The sequence below is a fragment of the Phasianus colchicus genome, chromosome 17 (genome assembly GCF_987193195.1).
Source record: "Phasianus colchicus chromosome 17, bPhaCol1.hap1.1, whole genome shotgun sequence".
NCBI lineage: Eukaryota > Metazoa > Chordata > Aves > Galliformes > Phasianidae > Phasianus > Phasianus colchicus.
This window is the reverse complement of record NC_143452.1, coordinates 11754416-11768036: the sequence shown is the minus strand read 5'-3', so window position 1 is coordinate 11768036 and position 13621 is coordinate 11754416. Positions and strand designations below refer to the sequence as shown.

The 13621-nt window shown below is 47.4% G+C and overlaps 1 long non-coding RNA gene across 1 annotated transcript; it reads left to right on the top strand.

Moving 5' to 3' along the window:
* The first annotated feature begins 3096 nt into the window (after positions 1-3096).
* Positions 3097-4284, top strand: LOC149915636 (uncharacterized). The gene is made up of 2 exons (XR_016471873.1): positions 3097-3501; positions 4047-4284. It is a non-coding gene; the product is annotated as an uncharacterized LOC149915636 (long non-coding RNA).
* The last annotated feature ends 9337 nt before the right edge of the window (positions 4285-13621 follow it).

The following is a 13621-nucleotide window of genomic DNA, read 5'->3' as shown; positions in this document are numbered from 1 at the left end:
TCAGCAGTTCTGTGCATCCTTGACGCTGCACTGAGGCCTGAGCTGCTTCCCATCCAGAGAAGCAAAAAGCAGATTAAACCTGGAAAGGAAAGGAGCAAGGAGAGGTCCCTATGGACCACATGCAGTGAAGGGCCCATGGCCGAGGGGTCAGAGTAGCCACGGGGCAGTACAAAGCATTTTGGAGCTGTGTGTTAGAGAAGTTCATCCCATGCCCTGGCATGGTCACTTCTTGCTTGCTCTTTTTTGGGACGTGCAAAGGAAGGTCTGACGTGATTGTAAAGTCTCTGGACCTTGACAGACTTGGATGAAGGTGGCCTTCCCTTAAGCACCTGCATACGAGCATCACAGCTTATATAATCACTGTAATTAGCATGGTGCAGTCTTGCTTATTTGGACTCATGATTAAAAGGAAAAAAAACAACAGTAGGTGTCTGTCTCATAGCTATGGAGAAATGTTCAAGGGAAAGGTGGACTTCTCCACTGTTCTTCCACAGGAATATTTCCGAGGTGCTGTTTTCCCTCAACCTTTTATTCTGTGTACTCTGCAGCAGGCAGCCCTGCCTTGGCGTGGACGTGCAGGTTGTAGCACACAGTGCCAGCTGCCTCTGCTGGGCACAGCACGGACTTTTTTAAACTAGTTTAGGAGGAAGTTTTTCACACAGAGGGTGGTGAGGCACTGGAACAGGTTGCCCAAGGAGCTGTGGATGCCCCATCCCTGCAGGCATTCAAGGCCAGGCTGGCTGTGGCTCTGGGCAGCCTGGTCTGCTGGTTGGTGACCTGCACATAGCAGGGGGTTGGAACTGGATGATCATTGTGGTCCTTTTCAACCCAGGCTGTTCTGTGATTCTATGAAACCCACAGCACGCAGAATTGCACCTTCTGTGGAATCAAGACTAATGCATAAGAGTTACCATAACAACAACACCTCGACACACTGCACAACTACCTGAATGGAATCAATGCCCTGTTGGGTGAAAAACATTCACCCACTGAAGGACAGGCTGCTGCAAACGGTGCACCTTGAGTCATGATTTTGTAGCAGGAAATCTGTCTGTGAGAAAAGGCTTCCAGAAATTACTGATCAGAACTGTATTGCTCTTTTACCCAAGCAGTGGTGATGCTGGCTGCTGTCAGCCACTTGCTGGCTGAGTCCTGCTACTGGGGAGTTGGAGGGTTCATGACAGCAGAACAGAGCTCTGTGGTGGTATGCACTGCACAAACACGTGGCAGCAGGAAAAGAAAGGCCCTAGAGATAACCCAGCAGGCTGGCAAATGACAGGTTATCTTCAGGAGTACGTGCTTTTCGAAGAAAAAAGTGTAGCTATCCAAAGTAATCTAATGGAAAGAGATGTAACAGGAGCAGAGATAAGGGGAAATAGGGCAGGGAAGAGAGAGCAGCATGGAAATATGTATAGTGATGGAGGTAGCTGAAGAGAGATGGTCCCAGCCGTCCAGCAAACAGCCCTGCTGTCCCACCCAGCGGTGGCTGCTTTTAAAATCCCTTACTGACTTCCATCTCCCTTTGTTATTGCAGTTTTCTCCTAGAACACTACATTTCACAAGACTCTTAGGCCTACGGAAAGGTTTGGGGGTAGGAATTCCTTTTTTTTTTTTTTTAATTTTATTTTTTCTTTTCTAATTAGACATTTTGTTGGTGTGCAGCATTTTGCAGTCTTAATCCCACAAGGCTTTGTGTTTAGAAGCCAGGCAGCTAAATGCCACACAGTTCCTTCCCCTTCAAATAATTCTTCCACGCAGCCTGGCTGTAGTGAGGCAGCTCACAGTGCACAGCTGTGCACAGCATTCACCCCCATTGAAGAGAACTCAACAGGGCAAACCCCACGCCCAGCCCTGCACCTTCATTCTTCTCCTTTTCCTTGCAAACAAAGTGTCGGGCCTTAAGTTTCCTCCCGGTTTCCATAAGCATTGCTCTAACAGAGATCCCTGCCTGTTTATTTGTTCCCAGAAGAACAGTGCTGGATTTTGCTTACAGTCCATCTCTGCTGTTAAAAAAAGAGCTCGAGTCATTTCTGCTCCACTTGCTTTGATAGTGATATTCAGCAGTGAGAGTCTTTGTGTATAAGAAACCCATAAGAAGTAGCTTTTCCTAGCATTATAATTTGTTACACTGAGGTGTTACTGAGCTGCTTGCTCTAGCCTGCAGATTCCCACAAGTTTCTCTTTGTCCAGGTTGGTCACACAGTAGTTTTAGGTTCCCTCTGCAGCAAATGGAGGGAAAAAGGCTTCCTTGGGGCTGAAATTTATCCCACTTTAGATCAGGACCATTCTGAAGGGTCTCTCTTCCCCACTGAGCACAAAGGCATTGCAGGCAGGTGCGCTGCTAGGAACCTTTCTGGGCTGGCTGATGCCTGCCCTAAGCTGCTCACCATCTCAGCAGATAAGAAGGGAATGGGAAAGAAGAGCGAGACGCAATAGCAAGAGGTGGGCAAGGAGGCTCAGGAGATCGGGCACTGCTTGGCACCCAGCACAGGGCTGGGCTGGGACCCAGATCTCCTGATGAACCCCTTTTCCTGCAGTTGTAGTGCATGGCTCTCCGCTCTGTCAGACAAAAAGAACATCATCGTCTATTTCCTTTTTCTCTTCCTTTCCAGTAGTTGCATGTTAATTAAGCACTTAAAATTTTCCAGAGCAGATGTAAGACCAGAAACCTCTAAGTTAGATGGAAAGAACTCAGCATTTCAGCCAATGCGAAGCATCCAGCAAAAATAAGCATGTGGGGAAAAAAAAAAACAACAAAAAAACATCGTGCAAATAATATTGCTGAGGGAAATATAAAAATTACATGAAAAGGGCAGACAGGGGCACTGTGCAAAGGATAAGGAAGGAGAGTTAGGACCGAGGAAGGGTTCTTAATTTTGCTTAGTAAGTACGGCTGCTGAACAATTCCCGTTCCCACCCCCACCCCGAGGTCTCTGACCCCACAGCACAGCCTCACAAACATCTCATTTCATGCTCTGCACAATGGTGCGGGTCCCACGGCCTTCAGCAGCCCAGCGGTGGGGACAGGAGGGGAGATGGCAATCAGGGATGGGCCCCTTGCCAAGTGCCCTGCCACCGAGCAGTGGGCTGTCCTGCACACAGCTGATTCGTCTCATGAGCTGAACCTTCCTGTCTCATCCATTGTACCAAATGCTACATTTGTTCGTTGTGGGGCTACAGAGGCAGAAAGCTCTACAAAATGACAGCCAAGTGTAAACTATTGGTGCTGGCCTGATCTGATTTCAAATATAACCCTGCCCTGAGTGGACTGGGTGATCTCCAGATGTCCCTTCCAACTTGATGTTCTGATTCTCTGTCACGGGTTACCATCAAGAACTGCAAGGATTCAGGAAAACAACTCGTCAGAGAAAGAGAAGAAATGGTATTTCAAACCACAGTTTATGTTTCTTAACAGAAAAATCCCCAGATGAACTCAACACCCCTGAAATCCTGAAGCAAAGAGAGTCTTTATGGAGAGGTCACCAAGCCACATCGTGACAGGTGAGCCCTTCGTTCTCTGCTTGTGCTGTGAGATGGCTCACTGCTTTTTCTCTCCCATTCATTTGCCTCTCAAGACAAAAGCCAAAGCAAGTGGAAGATCAGCTGCACATACTGCAGACTGCGCTCCTGCTGCTGTCCCACAGCAGTCCAAAAATGACCACTGCAACATTAGCCCAGAAGCATTCCTTCACTTGTTTTGAAACTGTCCCAGCTGGGATACAGACTGCAGCTTTGTGTCACTTCTTGGTCCTGCTGTGGCTGCATTTATAGCTGCTGTACGCTGCGCCAACCTGCAGGTTGGTACAGAACCAGAGCAGGATGTGCAGTGCCCCAGCAGCCAACCTCCCACATCTGCTCAGCACCCAGCCCAGCAGTGACCTCCCAGCCCCGCAGGGCATCTGTGGGATGCAGGGCAAGCAGCCTGACTTCTGGAGGTCATTAGACCAGTGTGTTTTCAAGGCATGCAGACTTTACAATACCCCCTTACAAGCTTAACCATGCTTGGCACTGCGCCCTGTGGTAATTCTAATGTGTGGTGGTTACAGGAGGCTCTAATTCCAGCTGCTGTGCTTAAACCAAACTAAGATGGCAACCCGTGAGCCAGTGGATTTGGATCACAGCTGCCTCTTCAATGCCAGTGAGTGAACAAACACCTTCAGACACCCAGGAAAGGATCCCTGCAGCACAGAAGAACAAACTTTGCTCAAAAGAGGTTATCAGTGGGACCCCAGGAGACCAGTCACTGTGAAGCTCTACTTCATTCCGTAAATGTTTTGGAAGCAATTACTTCATCTTGTTCTTTATTCACAGGATTCACTTAACTGATGACATTATAGCTCAGTCCATTAAGTAAATGGGTTATATATTTTCTCCTGGTTTTGGTGAAGTAATGTTGCAGTCTACGTTGCTATCATTGTCAGCAGTCAATGGGGACAGATCCTCATTTGTTTAGTGAGGTTTACCTCAGCTGAGATCGTAAATATGATAAAACTGGCTCTGGATATTTTATAACATTTGAGCAGGATTAAAAAAAAAAAGAAGAAGAAAGGAAGTGTTATTTTCACAAAAATTCCTGGCAGCTGTACCGTTTATTATGAGAGGAAAACGGAGCAAGAAAAATTGGCGTGTCATTTCTTAAATGAATTTATATCCTCATTTCCTTTAGAAAATGAATCCATGCTCCATCTAGCCATTTTCCATCAGTCTGCAGGGGCAAAGTTTGCAGAGCACAATCGAAACACACAGTTATAGCGTAGGCCAGCGTGCCACATAAGGCTTTATAATAAGATCCTCCCCCACCACTACTGCCAGTAGCACTTATAAAGGCTTTATTTCCCATCAGTTAGCCGTGCAGCAGGTCTTAAAAGTCAGCAGTGGCTCAGAAAATAATCGGGGACAAGCAATCAGGGCAGGAAGGAATCGGAGTGCGGTCACTGCACGTCCCTGTGCCATCACAGCACTGTGCTGGGTGCCTCTTTTGCAGCTCCTTTGCAATGTCTCAGTTTCCCAGGGAGGAGAGAGGCAGCAGGCTGGGGAGATTTGCCAACAGATAAGCAAATTCAGGAGCCAGTTAGAAGCACTGCATTTGGGATCTGTCACAGAATGCTGTCACTCAAAGAAGTTTCTCACAAAATCTCCAGAACAACCTCTTCCTCCCCCACTTTCATCCGCCTCCTCCGAGGGGTGGTGGTTAATATACTAAATACAACATAACCACTTGGAAAGCGCTTTTCGTTTTGAGTCACCACCTTGCTATTTCTGCAGCCACAGAGACAGAATGGTGGAGCTGATGTCATGAATCTGGTACATACAGGAACAACCTGGGGAGCTGGGGTGCAATTCTGAGGAAAAGGAGGCCCTGGAAATGTTTTCTGGGGAAGTCAGGATGCAGGAAATGCAATGCTTCGTTGCCAGGAAAATGAAAGAAAAAGAGGATAATAGCACTGTAATGTCAGTTCTGCCTGACTCCAGTTTGTTTTAAAGCACTCTCAAATCAGAAGAAAAAAAAAAAAGGAGAAAAACTAAAAAAAATAATAAAGGAAAACAGAAAAAAAAAAAAATACTGCATTTACTGCCAACAGTTTTTTTGGATACAGGCTTTTCATTCTTTTCAGCTGAGATTTTAAAAAACACCCAAAAAAGAAGTTCAAAGCCCAAAGTGATTTCAAAACGAGAAGCTGAAGGCTCCTGTTCCAGCAGGCAGCTCGCTGGGACAGGGTGGCAGACGGGGTGGGAATTGCCAGACATCAGGTCCTGGCAGCCTGACAAACACGAGGGAGGGCCTGAGAGCAACAAAGCTGGGACACGAAACCCACAGACTCCCGGCGATTTGGGTCAACATATGGCTCAACACACTGACTTCGGCCAACCTCGACGTGTTTCAGCCTCCAAGGTGCCACCTGCTATTTTCTCACATCAGAACTGCAGAGCATTGATGGCACTACGGAAGCAAAAGCGACTCCCATCACACCGCACACACGTTCCTGTATAAATGGGGTGCTGCAGTGCTGTTTACTTACAAAACATCTGATCTACAGCTCTCCTGGACCTACTGAAAGCTTGGGGGACTCCCGATGGGTATTTTGGCTGTTGAGTGGGAAAGCAGCACTATTGATGTGGGCCGGGGTCCCTCAGCAGCGGCTGCATGAGCCGCTTCCCCCGCCAGGCGCTGTGGCTGTGCACAGCCTGATGTCAATGGCACTATTATGATTTCACCCAGGCTCGCAGCTCCGGCTGCAGTTTCCCTCATTCCCCGAACAGCAGGGAAGGTCTAGACGGGAGCTACAAAGATTTCCACATACACAGACACAGATTTTTTTTTTTTTTTTCCCCGAACTGCCTGTTTCACCAACCATGAGAGCAATTCACAGAAGCATATGAAGGCTTTGTGCTCTCTGACCTGCTTGGCCGGCTTCCCTCAGCCCGTCCGAATGGCTCTGCTGGCCCAGCCCTGCACATACAGGCAAGCTCGAGCCTCTGTTGTAGACGAGCTAAACTTTGGGAGAAAATAAATGTGGGTATTAAAGTTGGAGTGAGAGGTACATGGCTGTGGTAGGGGAGAGCAACTGTGGGATGGAGAGAGCTCAAGGCTGGGGCTGGATACACAAGAAGAGAAATGTCCCTAACATCATCTTTCCTTTGTACGTGAGATTGGAATCTGCATTTGGACCTGAGCTTCTCTCCTATCCCTCTCATGAGCCTGGGGACAGACAGACAGACGGGGCTCAAAGCCCTCGAGCATGGGGCACTGCCAAGGAGTGCAGCTCCAAGGGTACCGGACCCCATGCTGTGCCCCACTGCCTGCAGGGGAAGGGCCTCCAGCATTCAAGGGAGCTCCAGTCAGGGCTGACCAGAGCACGCAGCACTGATGTTGCCCTCAGGTCCTTGAGCAAACCATCTCCAGCCCAGCAAGCTTTGGATCACTGCCATGCAGAGACTGTCCTGTTCTGTAGAATAACTGGAGAGAAACAGAGGACACGATAACCTGGGGAGGGCTTTGCCCTGGGAACACTGGCACTCAAGATGCTCAGACAGAGCTGTGGGAGCCCAGCTCACAGCCAGCCCTGGCCCGAGGGCTCGCAGCCCCCAGCACAGAGCTGTCTGCACACAGCAGCATTGGGGACGTGGGCTCCAGCAGAGCCCAGAATGGCACTGCGCGGTGTGACGGAGCTGCTTGGCAGCCCAGGGGAGTGCTGTGACATCGCTGCGTGACTCTGCTCTGTGAATCCCTTCCAAACAACAACAAGAAGCAGCAGGCAGGTCAGAGCAAGCAGTGATTCATGTACTCAGAATGGTTCTTCTGAGAAAAGCAGCCATGACCAGAGGCACTTTCAGCAGACAGCACCACTTGAGCAGACCTGGCTGCTTCTAGGTTCATTTCCTTGAAAGGGCTGATGGCAGCGTAGGCAACAATGTGAACAATATGACAATAATCAGCGTGGGGGAGTTTAAAAAGGAAAGAAATTGGGGAAAGGGACAAAAAACCCACATGGGCAGGAGAGAACTGCCAGGAGGGGCACAAGCACAGCAGGTGTGCTTGTGTTGGAGCATCAGTTTTTCTTAAGAAAGGCACGTAAGAGAATTATAGGAATGAAATATTGAACCAAAATTTTAAATGTGCTAAGAATAAACCACTGCATCTCACACTGTCTCTATTTTAATGAAGTTTTTTTCAATTTTCAAACTCTGCAATACAAGAGGAGAAATGGGACATCCCCTTATCTCTGCCCACTCCTTGTGTGCACTTCCAGTCCAGTGCAATGGTTCCAGTCATTAAAAAACACAACACACTGAACAACAACAGAAAAAAAACCACCCAACAACCCTTCAGGAAGTGAAAGCTAAAAGAATACGTCTCATTTAATGGTCCCTCCTTCTTAGGTCTGTTTAACATCGTTGTGTCAGGTGTTACAGTTGGAAGCAGCTGCTTTTGTATTGGTGCCTGTTTGCTTTTCTCTTTGGAGTTTGCACAATCCCCATCTCACAATGGAGTGTGCCAACAGTTTCAGTGCTGGAAAACAGAAATAAACAGAGGAACAACTGTTCTGCATTATGCATAGCGACTAGTGAAAATTATTTTTCCCCTTCTTCTTTCCTAATGACTCACACCTTCCAAAGTCCCATTAGCTAAAATCCATGTAACCTGCTTTTCCTCTTCAAGTCAATTCTGTTTTTCCCTCTCAACCAACTTCAGAAGAAAAAAATCTGCATCTCAGTCCTTTTCATTCTCTGATAAAAGCAATCTGACCTCCACCAGAAGCGATGGGGAAACCTCCAAAGGCTTCAACTCCTTTAAGTGAAGCGCAGCTGAACTTTTAAGCATCCCCCTCTAATCCCTCGCAAGCTCACGTTTCGCCTTTACTCTCCATGGGCTTACTGACAGGGGAATACCTTCCCAGAACAGATGTACCACAGTAATTAATCCACTGTAGATGAGGTGAGTAAAATTCTCACCTGCACCTTCTTCTGGAGTGAAGCTTATTTTGTTCTGGATTCACACCTCTGTGTGGGCACAGCTTTTGTTCCACAGCCCTGGCAGCACAGCTCACAGTGACCCATCAGAACAGGACATGTCCCAGCACAGGTAGGCCAGGAGGACTGCAGAGAGATTGGGCTGCAAACTGCAAAAAGGCATTGGGATTGGAACCGGGTTCATTCTCATTTCAGATGCACGGCCTTACCTACATGTCCTTCCCTGTATACAGACACCTTCAGGAGGGTCTCACTGCTCCAAGGCTGTACCTGTGGCACCAGGCCATTGCTCTGACCCCCTTCTGATGAAAGCAATGGGTTTTTCTAACCCATCACCCAGCCATGAACCCAGCAGAGCCCAATGGCACCTCTTGGCACTGCTGGTTCCCCACTGCATGCCACGTGCTGCTCTGCCAGCTCTGCCCTCTGGCGCTCTGCCCTCACACTCCCACTCTGGTTTCCCATTTTTTCAGTGGGAACGTAATACTGCTTTGGGGATTCATTAATTGATGGATAGAGAGAGCTTGGAAAGTGTAAAGCACGACAGAGGACTTAAGTGTTATAATTAGGAGCAATTCTCATTCTGATTACAATGAGGTAAAAGCTGGAAGTCTTACACCACTGAAAGATTTAAGCTGATAAAAAAAGATCAGAAGCGGGGTCTTATGATTTTCAGTGTAAACTTGGGCAGATTCCCTGCCGAGTTACATCTGCAACTGTAATAAGATCATGGAACATGACAACTTGTTATTTCAGTAAGAGATATAGGGAAAATGCCCTTTGAAAAAATTAAACAGGAAGGAAATTTTAAAAGTGTTTTCTTTGGCTCTGAAACATATGCCCGGGGAGAAACTGTTCTCAGCAACGCAGTGGATCTTGAAATATTTACTGGGTCTGGCATTTAGCATAATCTTTCTTGTATAAACGATATAGGAAAAACACATATTATCTTAGACTGCAATCTAGTGTGAGGATGAGATGGTATTTTAATAGGGCTGCATTTATCAGCTGTAACAAGGGAGGGAACGTGCTCCAGCCCCCCGCGCCTGCTGGGCAATGCCAGTAAGAGTCAGCGACTGCGACTGCCAGAGAAGTACGGAGATGGGAGGAAGGCAGACGGACAGACAGCCTGCTGGGAACGACGGCGGTCTGGGAGGTGAAGGGTGCGGCACCCACTGCCCACCTTACCGGCATCCCATCCCCATCTCCACCATCCTCAATGCTCCTGGAAACCTGAATTTCTGACTTGACTTGCGATGGGATTTGCATGTCTAGCCAGTGACACTACTATTTTCAGAAGTAATGAAATTTTTAATTACGCTTTTTAATAGCTGGTAGCTGCTGCCTTGCAGTTTTGTTCCTGTCCCTCTTGGATGCACCTTGGAGCAGCACCAGGAGCCTCCACTTCTCTTCCAGTGAGATGTGAGTGTGTGAACACACAGCAAGAAAGGGGAGAATGTGTGTGTCAGTGTGTGCAGCTGATCTTGCAGCCACACATCACAGCTGGAGACTGAAATCAGAAGTGGGCAGTGCATCTCAGAGCTATGGGAACATCCCCTCAGCATTTCCCAACACAAGTCTGCAGAAAGAATGAGGAAGACAGAAAGGCCCAGATCTGCAGTGTGCAGGCAGAGTTGGTTCTAGGAAAAGCACACCAGCTTTCCTCTAAATCAGGTGTTTGGGCTGAGTGCTTGTAATTGTAGGAAAAAGGGAAAGTCGTCATATAAAAGCAACCACAGGAGAAGTGAAATAAACTCTTCAAAGCTGGCTCGTGCTGGAGCAGATGCTGTATTGAAAATCCAGAGTGAGAGAATTCCCTGTGACCTTGGGCAGGTCGCTCCATCTCTTAGCAGCTCAGACTGCCAGTCGGTCACTAAGGCACCAACCTTCTCACTGCTCCTCTCCTCTCTGGAAACAGAGATATGGAAGAATAAGGGTATCTTTTTCCTAGAGATCCAAAAGGAGGAGAGGTCTAAATAAAACAGAAAGGAATTAGAAGGCAGCTCATTTTGATCCAGGCAGATCCTTCAACCTTTTGAAGTTTAAAGGATCCCTGACTTTCCTGAAGCAGTCCCAAGACTCCCATGCACCCATTTGCAGAGAAAACAAAAGTCCCTCCAGAGCTGGCTGCTCATTAATTTGCTTTTCTTTTCTCATCATTTGTTTGCTAGCTTGTCTGCTTGAGAAGATGGCGTGGGTTCCTATGATTTTCTAGTCATTGCCTAACCCACCTGTTGCAGGGCCCAGCAGTGCTGAGCACCACGGAGCTGCAATGCTCTGTTCCCAGTCCCTTTGGTGTCACCCCCTCACAGACACCCTTTAATCAGCAGATTTCAGGTGCTCAGCAAACCCTGGACACGTGGAGCACAGCGGCGATGCCGCGCTGGAGCACTGCTGGCTGCAGACCCCCACAGGCACCGCTGCATCCCATCCCTTTCCAGCCAGCTACAAACAGCAGCACAGAGTGGCTGTGATTTGGCATCTCATTACCACAATGACTTCAGCAGTTCAGGTAACCATTTCCAAATTGCTGCTAATTGCTGTTAATTTGCGTGCGTGGCAGCCCGACAGGATACACAGCCCAGGTGGCAGAGGGCAATGCTTGGTTTTCAGGTCCTAATTTTATCTCGCTTTTTAAAGCCGGGTTTGAACCTCCGAGGTTTTGACTTCTTCAGATCCCCTTGTTATGAAGTTATGAGAAAACATCTGTGGTGGGGTGATTTCCTTTTGCCCTAGACAGCTGTCAGGAGCAGCAGAATGGCCCAAGGCAAAATCTGATGTGGGCGAAAGGAGTGGCTTAAGCCAGTAAGTTGAAGTGATGGGTTAGAAAGCCTGAGGGAAAAAAAATGAGCCAATAATTGCTGAAAACCTTCCTATTCTGCTAAGTTTATTTAGTCAAATTCAGTGGCCCCTCTCCAGGCCTGCAGCCCTTTCCACACCTTAAAGAGGAACATTATTCAACATTTTGCTCCTATTGTTGAATGACTCTGAGCATCAGCTCGGTGCCAGGCTCTGCAGAACAAATGCAGCCCCTCCCAGGCTGCAGGAGGAGTGGGCACAGAGGGATGGCTGGGGCCCAGAGCCCACCCTGCATTGGTTGCAGCATCAGCAGCAGTTCTGGACCCCAGCTCCAGGCTGCCTCTCTCTGAGCACACGTCAGCAGCCTTTGGGAGGTCACTGCTGCTTTAACACCTGGATTTTAGGTACTGGGAGATCATCTGCTGCTTGGAGTCCTGAGATCTGAGAACTGTGACCGGGTTCATAGCGGAGCCCCCACAGCCTCTCCAGCTGAATCAGACTGGAGATACCCATCACCTCTTGGTGTTTCAAGTTCAGTGGGATTTAAAAAATCTCCTTCTTACTCCCCAGCAGTCTGTAGGGAATTCTTCTAATGAGCAGTCAGCATTGGGATTGGACGAACACCCTCCACCAAAGAAGGTGGAAAAGTGGATTAGTGTCTCAGATACAGTTGTCACAGATCACATTTGTGCTTCTTGAACAATTTCAGTTTTAATGAACAAATGCGCATCTCCTCACCTCCAAAAATAACAGCACCTGAAGGAAAATCTGTCTGAATTTGGAAAATTTTCAGAGGTATCTGGGGAGGTAGGAGGAGGACAACTTTCATCTGCAAGAAAGGAGAAAGGACCTCAGTATTTGTTTCAACATTTTGTAAACAGTAGTTGCAACCTTGATGCGCCCTTGGCTCTGGATGCCAGCAAAATCCAGAGCTGTGCACAAATATGATCCCACATAGCTTGCAAACTGCAGCTTTTGGGCTGGTGGCTGCTGCTGCCCAGAGCTGCGTGGGGGCTTCAGGAATGGGGATTCGTCCTGCCCAGCGTGAGCACAGGGTCCACTTCTGCCCTCCGTGCTGCACCCCGAGTGGCTCACAGCCTGCAGCCTCTGTGTGTTTGGACACCTGCCACAGAGGGCTTCACTTCGCTAAGCAAGCATTTGCAACACAAATATAATTACCTTCCTCTCTGGTAGCCTTTGTGCTTCAACTGATTTTACTGGAGCACTCATTTTCATTCAATTAGAAACTGAAATTATATTAATATCAGATTATTATTATTATTATTTTTATAAAGACTCTTAAAATTCAGCTTTTGCTTCTTCTGCTAAATGATTGCGTGCAGACCTGTCTCTCTTTGGAGGTCTCAGCCTGAGCCTTTCATGAGGTGTTCAGAGAATGCAGACTGGCTGGTTATCAGGTAATACTTTATACAAAGGCTGAATCTTTATTTAATAGTCAGTCTCCTATTGATTCACACAGGCAGCAGTGGTGACTAACAGCTGTGATTCATTGGCACCCATTGGTGTCAGGAGGTTGGGGTTTCTTTTTTCACTCTTCACAACCTCTTCCCTCTGCTTCCCCAAAACCCACACACTCTAAATACATGTCTCTTAAATTACAAAGGAGCAAAGAAACAGAATGAGAAGGCTATTTTTTGAACAGTAGCTCTACACTTGTAGTAAAATTCACATCCTTTTATATGTCCTATCTGCAGCTATTTTAGAGTCATGTGCAAGTTTCTAAAACCTCTTAAAGTTACCTGCTAAGCTGTTTATCTTTTTTTGTTTCTTCTTTTCTATTAGATAGCAAATACGAGATGAAATCAAGTATATGGGTTATAAGGAAACAACAAATGATTCATGACAGGTATATTTCAAAATTAGCTATTCCTTGTCCATTTTATAAATGCAGACACGCAGAACCCTGCCCAGAATTGATCCATATTACTCCCACTGAAATAAATAAAATCACAGTCCTGTTCATACATAGCTGGGTAGAGTACTTTTGATTCAGTCAGAAAGAAACAGCAAGGCAGGAGTCTCCAAACAACAATGATAATAATAAAATCCATACATTTTCACAGTAGTTCAGTACTTCTAAGCACAAGCAGGTTGTACATCCTAGTACTGAAGCTCTGGGGGCAGCCCTGTCCCTACAAAGTTACTTCAGGCTTTCTTAACAAGGAGCATGAGCCTTCAGCAGCACTGCTGGTAAGCACCAGCCCCCAAACCTGCTGCTCCAAACCTGCTGCTCATTCTCACACGGAGAGGTGCTTACATCTCCAGGAGCACAGGGGAACGTGGCCACCTAAGCCATTTTGGGTGAACAAACCCTTCTCTTGGTTGTGCT